Raw genomic sequence first — 11,105 nt, 5'->3', positions numbered from 1 at the left:
CCTCTTCTCTCCAACTCTGGCACCACCATTCAATCCCCAGGAAAGCTGAAACAACTCTTTAACTTTCTCAGGGTTCCAGGGCCAGAAAGATGCCTAGAAACATGCATATTACCTTCTAAGGAAAACCCAAGAACTCACAGTCCCTATGCGGAAGAAGTTGATGCATGACTATCTTCTGGAATCTTCCAAAAGGTTCTGAGAAATCTCCCCAGAGACTAGAGGAACCAAAGGATTAGGAACACAGATTTATCTGCTATTGTTTCTTTCAATTGGAGAGAAAAACATACTCAAGAAAGGACAGTATACATGGTGTCACCAAATTAGACCTGTTTTTCAAGCTTCAGCTGAGAACACTCAGGGTTGGCCAGTTGATGTGAGAAGGAGAGTACCTTCACAGATCTCAGGCAAACAATTGTTTATTAATGGGAAAGAGAAGAATGCCCAGGCCATTTGGTCATTCTTTCTTTTGGAATGGGAGTTGGAGAGAAGGACCAGGGATTGAACTCAGGGGCCACATCCCCCATCCTATTTTGTATTTTATTTAGAGACAGAGTCTCACTGAGTTGCTTAGTGCCTCACTTTTCCTGAGGCTTGCTTTGAACTCTCCATTCTCCTGCCTAAGTCTCCCAAGCGGCTGGGATTACAGGTATGTGCCACCATGCCCAGAATTTGGCCATTCTTTAAACACTGTTGTATACTGATCCTTGAGAGCTGAGAGAAATAGGAATGTGGATATGAGATGAATCTATCTTTGTCACCTCAGGGCCACATTCTTGTTACTCAAAGGAATCATAACATACGCCCACAATGTGTGTTGAGCCAAGCTCTTTAGGGCTTTAAATATATTGACTCATCTAGTCTTTACAACAATTCAATGAAGTGGCACCAAGGTGAACCTCAGATGAGAAAACAAAGGCATGGAGAGGATGAGCACCCTAAGGTTACAGGCCAGAGCCTGACTGGAGTCCAGGCCTTCTGGCCCCACAGCCCATGCACTTGACCTCTGTGGATATAGGGTCAACAGTTAGCTGGAACTCCTGGCTAAGGCATAGATAGCAAGGTAATGTGAAAGAATGTGGCCAGAGCTTTCCAAATGTTGAAATAGTTTATCCAGAGCTGATGTGTGTGGGGCAAGAAAGAGGAAGGAGCAGCTCCACTCTGCCCAGGGAACATCTGGACAGAGATGACCCTGCAGGTGCTGGCTTATAAACACATGCTTCTCCCACTGTGGGCTGGCAGTCTTCATTTACCATAAAGCAGTCCTTGCTTCACGGGTCGTTAGGAGCACCATGGTTGGAGGTCCAGGAGTATTAGGAGCTTTAGAAACAAGTATTCACCTTGGTAGGTAAGATCAGGCATAGTAAGATACCCGCCCCTGCAGACTTGGAGAGCTCAGTGTCAGAAAGTGTCCAAGAACATCACTTCTTGATCCCATGATCTAAGCACTCTGAAAGTGGTTGGGGAGTCTTGGAATTCAATGAGTTCTTTCAAATACAAAGAACATGGGGATGGTTCTAAATAATATCTGAACAATTCAGAGGGAAGTCTTGTCGGGGTCAGAGTGAAAAGAACCAAGGGTGGAAAGAAGAGTCCTTTCTTAGGACATGCTCAATGATGGAGTGACAAGAACCAGTAAAGAGTGTAAGGGCACAGAGCCTGGGATGAGCTGAGGCTATTGAGGAGAGTTGAGGACAACAAAGGCACTTTTCATATTAGGCTCAGAACAAGGAAAACAAGGACTACATAGATCCATCACTGCCTAGGGCAGCTGGTGTGTGTGGGACAAGAAAGAGGAAGGAGCAGCTTCACTCTGCCCAGGGAACATCTGGACAGAGATGACCCTGCAGGTGCACAGGATAGTGACACATCCCCAAGGAAAGGAGAAGCAAATAAACCCTGAGCACTTTGTGAGTGGGCAAGGCTCCTGGCCCAAAGAATTCTGTGGCTAAGCTGTGGCATAATCTGGAGATGAAATCCCACATCTGCAGTGTTCATCCAAGAGGTGCCAGGCATCCTGGGAGACATGGACAAAATACAGAGATGGATGCATTAAGAAAATCTGGTATCAACCATACAAAAGATCCTAGGATGTAAGAAAAGTCTTGAAGTCCCTACCCAAGGAAGTGATGAGCATCAGAAAATGACAGGGGTTCCCTATAAACAAGTAATGTCAGATTCACATAATTTTCCCTTTTGAGGATTTTGCATCTGGCAATTGTCAGAGTGGACAGAGGTTAGAACAGAGTACCAGACAGAGCTGTGTAGGATCTCTTTTGCACTTGCTTGAGTGATCTATTCAAAGCTGCACTCATTCATGAGACAGAGGTGGCCCTCAGGGGGCTTCCAGGTGGCAGGCTAAAGTCCTGACTAGTTCATATCTTTCTCTCCTCATTTTCTTCCTCTCTCTCCTCACTATTATTATTTTATCATTTCTATTTCTCTTTCTCTTTATTATTGTAGATTTATCTCCTTTCTTCCTCGTCCTCCTTTGTTTCATTCTTCTTCTAAAAATTTGGAGGATAGGATCAATAAAGTATGAAGTTGGACAGGATACCTAAACCAGATCTTGCAGGTGTCCTGATCCATGGTGGTCTGAAATGCTGGAACACCATGATGGGTTTAGTGAGATGGAGATAAAGGCACTTGGATTGAGACATGCAACCTACTTCATGTGATTGTTGTGAAAATTAAATAAAATCAAGCACATTAAGCCTCTGGCACGGAGGCACATGCAGCTGATAAATGGTGACTTTTATTTTTATATCATGAAGCATTCTGATAGCTATCATTCTGTCCTGCTGCAAAACCATGTGTCCCCATTGTTGGAGTTGAGAAGAGGTCAGTCATATCCTGAGTTCAGGGCACACTGAACAGTTCAGGCATACGGGCCACCATGGCCACAGTTAGCAAAGGCTACCTGAGGTGTGAAGGTAGCTCTGTGGGTGTCTTCAGAGGTGCTGCTGGATGCAGCAGGACAGTAGACAGCGGGACAAGCTCCTGTAGCACCTTGGAAACCACAATAAGCATATCTCAGCAATTCTCTGGAGAACTGGCTGAGAGAGATATACAGAGAGAGACGCTGTGATTCTTTTACATATGTTTGAGTATTTAAGTGTACATGTTATATGTGTGTATATACATAAGTGCATATGTATGTTAACATATCTGTGTATGATATATGTAAGTATATGTGTAGATTAGTGTACATGTATGGGAATGTGTATCTGTATTTGTGTGAATGTATCTGTGTGTTAGCATAGGTATGTGTGTACATGCATATGTGTGAGAGTGTACATGTATGAAAGTGTAGGTATAAGTGTATGTATGTAGATGTATGTGTGTATGTGGATGCAGAAGACTGTATGTGTATGTAAATGTGTATGAATGTGGAGGTTATAAGTGTATGCATATGTGTATGAGTGTACACATGTATTAGTTTAGATGAGCATATGTGTATCAATATGTGAGTATATGTATATGTGTGAGATTGCATTGTGTATTTGTGTGTCTTATGTGAGTTCATGGAACAGAAGCTCAATAAGGGGGCTTCAAACAGACTCATTGTTCTTTTACGATAGGGGGAAAATTGGCTTCATCTCAATCAGTCATACCACCGGTTGATGGGGGATGGACTGTGGAGATAATTTAACCCCACATTACAGGTAGGGCCTTGAGGCTCTGAGGTTAAATCTATGTTCCAAGTCATATGTTGGTGGTAGGGTTATGTTAGTATTTCTGGCAACTGGAGACAGAGAGATCCACACTGGAGCCAGGATCAAGGCCAGGCGGAGAGAGGGACCAGTATAAGGCAAGGTCAAGTATAGCCCTAGTCCCACCCTGCCAAGTCTGGGTATATATTGCTCCAGATCTCATCCCTCTGGCCACCTGTGCCTGCAGAACCTCCTGTCCCCAAATGTCCAAAGCAGTCTCACACTCCTAAAGATCAGGAGAAAAATTAGTATGCTGACCAGCAAGGAAAGAAAACTATGCTCAACCAGGATATAAAAATGTTAGGATCTTCACCAGTGTCAAGCTGGCAGCAGAAGCTGTGTGTTAATATGGCAGCTGCTGCTGGATACGGACAGGAGGTGCTGAGCTACCAGCACCTCTGTGTTTGTGTGTGTGTGTGTGTGTGTGTGTGTGTGTGTGTGTGTGTGTGTGTGTTATCATTCCTCCCTGAAAGAGTCCTGGGGACACAGCTCTCAGAGTTGGGATGAGTTGTCAAATCTTTGGCAAACTAGGGCAACTGTGGTTCTTTGGATGTAAGCAACAATGGCCAGCTCTGACCAGCTCAGTCAAGAAAGAATTAATTGAAGGCTATGAAGTCATGTAGAGCAGTAAAATGGAAGGTAGATCACAGTATCAGAGGGAGGAGTGGAGAACTGAGATGGAAATACACAGGGTTAGCTCATCAGAGAGCCCCAGTAGCAGGAACATGTAGGTAATTTCTCAAACTGGAAATGGGTTTAGTTAAGAAGGATGCTGTATATCATAAAACAAAACAAAACCATCAGATTCTGCTGTATTGTCATAGAAAGCAATCATCATCCCTTCCGTTTGACTGGTTTATGAACCTGTGGCAAAAGGGGAGCTTCCAGTGCAGGCAACATTTCCTGAGGACTTACTGTACACCACACATTTTCCCTGTGGTGGTCACAGAGATAGATCAGATAGAGACATGGTTTCTCTCTCCAGGGCCTGAGAATTCAGTTGAGTAGAGGGGTTGACAATGAGCCTGGCCAGGACAGACTGTGCCTTGAGTCATAGCCAGATGACCTGACAGTTCAGCTTGAATATAAGTCTCCTTTTGCTTTGTAGGCAGCCTCTTGAGGGTCACTTAAAAGTCTGCACACAAGGGTAGAGTTGCATACTCTGGAATAAAATTGCATTGAGTTAAAATTTTCATTGGGGAAAAAAGTCATCTTTTTATTTATTTATTTATTTATTTTATTGTAAACAAATGGGGTACATCTTGTTTCTCTATTTGTACATGGAGTAGAGGCATACCATTTGTGTAATCATACATTTACATAGGGTAATGATGTTTGATTCATTCTGTTATTTTTTCCTTTCCCCCACATCTCCCACCCCTTTTTTTCCCTCTATACAGTCCCTCCTTCTTCCATTCTTGCCTCCCTCCCAACTCCCTATTATGTAACATCATCCACTTATCAGCAAGATCATTCATCCTTCAGTTTTTTGAGATTGACTTACCTCACTTAGCATGATATTCTCCAATTTCACCCATTTGCCTTCAAATGTCATAATTTTATTATTCTTTATGGCTGAGTAATATTCCATTGTATATATATATCACAGTTTCTTTATCCATCCATCAATTGAAGGACATCTAGGTTGGTTCCACAATCTGGCTATTGTGAATTGAGAAGCTATGAACATTGATGTGGCTGCATCACTGTAGTATGCTGATTTTAAGTCCTTTGGGTATAGGCCAAGGAGTGGGATAGCTGGGTCAAATGGTGGTTCCATTCCAAGTTTTCTAAGGAATCTCCACACTGCTTTTCAGAGTGGCTGCACTAATTTGCAACCCCACCAGCAATGTATGAGTGTACCTTTTTCTCCACATCCTCGCCAGCACCTATTGTTGCTTGTATTCTTGACAAATGGTGCTGGGAAAACTGGAAATCCATATGCAGCAGAATGAAACTAAACCCCTATCTCTCACCCTGCACAAAAATCAACTCAAAATGGATTAAGGACCTTGGAATCAGACCAGAGACCCTGCATCTTATAGAAGAAAAAGCAGGTCCAAATCTTCAACATGTTAGCTTAGGATCAGACTTCCTTAACAGGACTCCCATAGCACAAGAAATAAAAAAAAGTCATCTTTGAGCATGACTTTAGCCTCTGATCTTTGAAGCATGCTTGGGGGGTCTATTCTGCTGAATCAGATACCTTAGTGCCTTAGTGCCTCTTTTTGGATTGTGACCAGGGTGGGATGGGAAGGGTCAGGGTCCTTCCTACTCTGACCTCACAAGGTAGTTGGAGGAGTATTCATAGATGTCAAAGAATTCAAGGAATTTCAGAGAAAGGATTTGAGAAAATTCTAACTCTCCCTTTCCCTCTCTCTTTTCCTTCCCCTATCTCAATGTAACTAGATTTCACAGTTGGGTATGAACTGGCTTAGTGCAAATAGTGTGTCTATAGGGGGTTCTCTGTTCTGAGCTCCTACCCTTCAACATTCTCCACAAGGCTGAAATATGTCCACTCCTTTTGGACACTAGAACTTTGCCTATGCTATTTAACAATTCCTGTTTGATGAACTCCTATTCACCCATTAATACTCAGCTTATCACCTTCTACTCCCTGGGCATTCCTCAGGCCCCTAAGGCAGCATGTGGTTAGAGACCATCCATCTCTGACCCTGCAGCACTTCTTCCACACCACAAGGCAGACTTCTCTCCATCCTGGGTCCTGTTTTTCAATCACTGAATATGGAGTAGCAGTTCCATGTTATTCATCCTCCTGTCTCCAGGTTCAAGCAAGATCTGTTGAAGAGAAAAATGATTATCACCCCTAGGAGGTATGCTGTCAAACTGCAAGAAGACTGACATTTGCTTATGCAATTACCTCTGTCTTCTCTTTCCCCTTCCATTTCCTTACCTACCTGCCCTTTGGAGGACTTCCTGCTACCCTGGAAGGATTTCTTGGACTCTTCAATGCCCAGCATTTCAAATTATTTGGTGTGCATGAGTGTGCTGCACTCATGTTTAAATGTTTAACAACTGGCTCTCATTGTATATAGTTCCAACACAAGTGTTGTGTGAATTTTTTTTATTTACAATGAAGTGTAAAATAAAGTGGAATGAACAATATAACATAAATACAAACTTCACTTATTTTTCAGTGATTTGAATGACTTTTTTTGCTAAATCAAATCATGATTTTTGAATACTGGGAGAGTAGTTTCTCAATTTTTGTGTGCTATTCACAATATAATGATGTCAGACTAGACAATTTTCACTTTACTCTGCATCACTGACATTTTTCTCATGTTCTGTAGTCCAAACAACCAACGAAATAAGAAATCAAGCCCTTGATTTATACCATTGGCCTTAAATTCTCCCATAGGGACTGATTTCAAGTCATTGGAGGTGGAGTTAGGAAGAGATACACAGAAGCAAGCACCCACATGCAGATACAATAGTTGGAGAAATAAATTGCCAACACATAGCAGAACGTACTAGAATAAATAAGAAATGATGTTTAAAATATTTGTTATCTTTGTTTTAAATATAATGAAATGACTATGCGTTTGTGTGATTTAGTTTTTAATAATGTCTGTATTTAAAAAGGGAGCTCACAAAATTCCTGAAAATCTCACAAGTCACTCTGAGCTGTTTCCATCTCCCCAATGTCCACATGCCAGGAAAACATTATGTTTCAAATGAAGTGGTGGGGAGAGAGGAGACCTGTCAGGATAGAGTTGCATAGCTGTATCCTCTTAGCCTCTATTAAGTGCCTGAGTGACTGATACTGTCACACAACAACCACCTCTAGCCTCATCTTACTTGACTTTCTTGCACTGTAGAGGTTGGAAAGCTTGCTCTCCATTTTTCAGAACACCTCTGCAGCCAGAATGCAGGCCTTTGACATTGATCCCACTAAGCAGCCACAAGAATCAATGGACTAGAACTGCTTGATATCCCTGGCAAGTGGGTGAGATATGGCATGAAGAGAGGCAGGAGCCCCTGGTCTTGTGGGGTAGCTATGACAGTTTCTAGAATTTGATGTTTTGTAAGGGGTCTGGTACTAGCAATTTCTACTACACAGGGCCAGGTAAGGCCAGACATTTTTTCTTAGAGAACACCTACGGCTAGTGTAAATCTCCTGAAGATTTCATGAGCTATCTAATACCCATTAATGTATTCCTTTCTGCTTAAACCACTTGGGCAGGCGACATTGTCTGCAACTAGGAAGCCCTGATTGCTTGAACCTAAGGGTTGTGATAAATTACAATGGGGTATCAAGGTAACCAAAGATCTGCTTATGGGACTATTAATCCTCTTCCTTTATGAGGAGTCCAGAGTCATGTTTGTGTTTGAAGATCACAAACATTAGGAGGGCAACTTAGTCTGGTATGGGTGCTGGAAATATCAGACTGTGGAATAGTAGTTACCAGATCTGCCATGGATTATCCACTTTATTTATTTATTTATTTATTTATTTTTGCCCATTAGCTTATCAAGAAAATATCTTTAAAAAACAGACTGATCACTAGAGACACATCATGATTCCACATAGAAATATTGCTGATGACCAGTTGATATTTAGAACCTAGAGACTGTCTAGTCTGGCCTCCTCATTATATGGTTCAGTGAGATTTGCTGAAGGACAGGGACCTGCCCAAGACCATCTAAAAGTGTTTAATATAGAATGAAAGTATCTTATTGCTCACCTCCCTACTTCTTCATATTATCTGGCAGAAATACTTCAATAAAGTTTTTGGTGTTGTTGTTATTTTGATTTGTCTCAATTTCAGTTTCATTTGGTAGTACATTTAAGTATATGGTGAAGGTGTAGGAAGAAAGTGGCATCAGTGAATGGAACAAGACCCAAGACCCAATATAGACAGGGCAGGGCTTCCTTCCTTACCCTGCTGGCCACTTGGACCCAGTTAAAAGTTCATATTTATGTGCTTGGAATCCTAGTATTTTGCTCATGAGAGATTGATTCTTCAAGTAGACTCAGTCTCTGTCCAACCTGGGTATAGAGAAGGTATACCAGTACTTGTAATGGTTGTCAGTGATTGATTATTGTGTTTCTTCATTTTGTTTCTGTTGCTCGACCACCAAAAAAGGAAAGAACATTCTTTGAAGAACTGCCTTAGGCCAGTTGTTGGGAATAGCCTTATAAATATTATTTTCCTGACTAAACTAATTCACCTCCTACCACAACCCACTTACACCATTGTCCAGTATCCAGAGACATTCTATCACACACCTGAAGTTCCATAATAAAAAATATGGAGATGAAATTCAAATCCATATCTTTTTTTTCCATTTCTACTTTAATTTTGTTTCTTAATTTTCTTGTTTACTAATAATCTAACATTCAAAAATAGAAGCTACATTCTATTTGCTACAGCAGATACAGTTTTTGTATTCTCTGAATTTAAATGCTGGAGGAAAATTGTTTGTTGTTTTCATTCCTATTTTGATTTTTCTCTTAAGAAAGTTGCCATGGAATGTAAACAGAGGGAAATCTCACAAAGCTCATTTTGTCTAACTTTTGCCACAAATATAAATCCAATTTCTTATTTGCCAAGTATGGAGGCTTTCCTTTTGGTCATCTGTGAGAGTGGCTAAGTTCTGCATGTTTTTGGGTCTAGGAAAATCTGTGTCAATGGCCCCATGATATGCTAAGGTGCAGAGCAAGTTTAGGAGCCAGCTTTACTAAGGTATGTCTTCCCTCTGTTTTCCTACATCTGCACCAATACCATGCAGCAAGTACTTGATCCAAGAGAGGCTGAAAGCATCTCCTTCCACTTTCCACCACAGAGTACATGTGAGGTTCAACCCCCAGAAGGTGACTGCCAAGGGAGTGTGTCCCTTTTCTGATCAGGAGTCATGTCAGCTCTCTGAGGCAGCCATCCCCTGGAGGAGAACAGGACTCCCCAGATGCCTTTGGTATTTTTTTCTTTTTCTGTTATGTTCTGAGACAGGGGCTTTCCAAGGCCTCTGACCTCTGACTTCATTTGCAAAGATTTCTTGGGTATTTTTTCTCCTTCCTCTACAACTTTCCTTTTGTTCCTGTGGTTCCAGGATGCCTGTTCAGATTCAAGGCCCAGGTTTGGTGAGAGTGAAGTTTCTCTGGGCAGCATAAACAGACCCCAAAGTTGCTACAACAAACAGCCAGCCACCAACACCAACTTCCCTGGCTTTGAGGCCCCTTTGCTCCCTGGAGATTCCAGCCAGAGCACTCTGGAGTGCTCCTCCTCCCCAAGGGAGAGTAAGGAATGGGAGGGAAGCTCACCTTAGAGCTTATTTCCCAGAGCAGATAGGAAAATAGTATCCCTGAAGTCCAAACATCTCTGCACTGCAAGAATACCAGGACAGAATTCAGACCCAGACCAAGCAGGAAAGGACACAGTCCCGCTTAATATGGTTGACAGTTTAATAAAACAAAAGGTTAAAATGAGGCCAGCACAGTTTTGAAATAATAGGAAATAGAAAAAAATAATTCCTCCAACTTTTGTTTGTTATATTTAGATCTGAAAATGTGCCCCAAAGCTCATGTGTCAAGGACTTGGTCTCCAGTGCAGCAATGACCACAGGTGGGACTTTGGGAGAGTGATTGGATCATGAGACCTCTGACCTCATCAGTCAGTTAATCCACTGATAACTGAATGGATCTCTAGAAGGTGGTGGCTGCTGTGAGGTGGGACCCGGTTGAAGGGACAGCATCCCTCGAGGCATGTCTTTGGGGAGCATATCTTGTTCCTGGCCTCTTCCTCTTCTTCTGCTTCCAGGAATGCCATGAACTGAACAGCTTTAGCCACCACGTCCTTCTGCCATAATGTCCCGATTCACCTCAGGCCCAAAACAATGGAGTCAGCTGATCATGGACTGAAACCTCTGAAACCATGAGCCAAAATAAACTTTTCCTTGTTTAAGTTGTTTATGTCAAGTATTTTGATCACAGCAACAGAAAGCTGACTAAAACACCATTATACTAACATCACAATGGTATATCTTTTATTATATATAGTCTAATATGGATAGATAGATTATAGTATATTGAATAGTATATGTACATATTGTTACATAGTAGAGTCTATTTTACTATATATACTATAGTGTATATAGTGTATATATACTATAGTATATATACACTATGCACATATATATACACATAGTGTATATTATGTTTGTATAATCTATATGTACAAGTATATAATCTACATATACAAGTATTAGAGCATAGTTTCATCCATGTTTTTCTTTGTTTCTTTACTTGTGAGATAGGTTTTATTTTTGTTTTGCTCTGTTCATCACTTAATGACAGTAAGCATTCTGAGAAATGGGTCATTAGGCCATTTTGTCATTGGCGTGAACATCATAGAGTGTACTTATACCAGCTGA

The sequence above is a fragment of the Sciurus vulgaris genome (assembly GCF_902686455.1).
Source record: "Sciurus vulgaris genome assembly, chromosome: 4".
NCBI lineage: Eukaryota > Metazoa > Chordata > Mammalia > Rodentia > Sciuridae > Sciurus > Sciurus vulgaris.
The sequence above is the reverse complement of the archived record's forward strand: the minus strand, read 5'-3'. Positions refer to the sequence as shown.